This window comes from Chrysochloris asiatica, unplaced genomic scaffold (assembly GCF_000296735.1).
Source record: "Chrysochloris asiatica unplaced genomic scaffold, ChrAsi1.0 scaffold00447, whole genome shotgun sequence".
Taxonomy (NCBI): domain Eukaryota; kingdom Metazoa; phylum Chordata; class Mammalia; order Afrosoricida; family Chrysochloridae; genus Chrysochloris; species Chrysochloris asiatica.
Genome location: NW_006408965.1, coordinates 511,922 through 512,678, shown reverse-complemented (window position 1 = coordinate 512,678; position 757 = coordinate 511,922).

Genomic DNA, 757 nt, shown 5'->3' with positions numbered 1-757 from the left:
TACACCGAAACCAGACAATATTTTCAATGGCTTCATATTCATGTGAAAATTGGACATTGAACAAGGAAGATAATAAAAGGATTGATGTATTTGAGTTATGATGTTGCAGAAGAATTTCAAAAGTACCATGGACTAACTAGAAGCAAAAATTCTGTGTTGTAAGAAGCACAGTCAGAATGTTCCTTAGAAACCAGGATGGTGAGTCTTTTGTCTCATACTTCAGACACATTTTCAAGAGAGACTAGTCTTTGGAGAATGATATTATGCTTGGCAAAGTGGTGGGTCATTGAAAAAGGGAAAGATCTCCAACAAGATGGATTGGCACAGTGGCAGCTGCAATGGGCTCAAGTGTAACAGTGTTTGTAAGATTGGCATATGACTGGGAAGTGTTTCATTTTGTTGTGCATAATTTCACTATAAGTTGGAACCAACTCAACAATACTTAACAACAACAATACCTGTGAAGTCGCTGTTTTGATTGGACCTTGCCCTGTGCCTTGTATTGTATTAAATGCAAGACTTTCCCTTAGTTATGATTTGTTCCATTAAATTGTCTTCATTAGCCTTTTTCTTGCTAAATGGCTGATGCAAAGATTGTTCTCTGAGCCAGGTGATCTTTGCACAATGCTGTGCACTCATCCAGCTGAAAGCTTGCTGAGATCAAGATGTTCACTTAAAATTGAAAATACCAAAACATGCAAGATTTAATAGTCATAACATCAATGGTAATTCTATGGTCTTCTTCAATCAGCTTCTA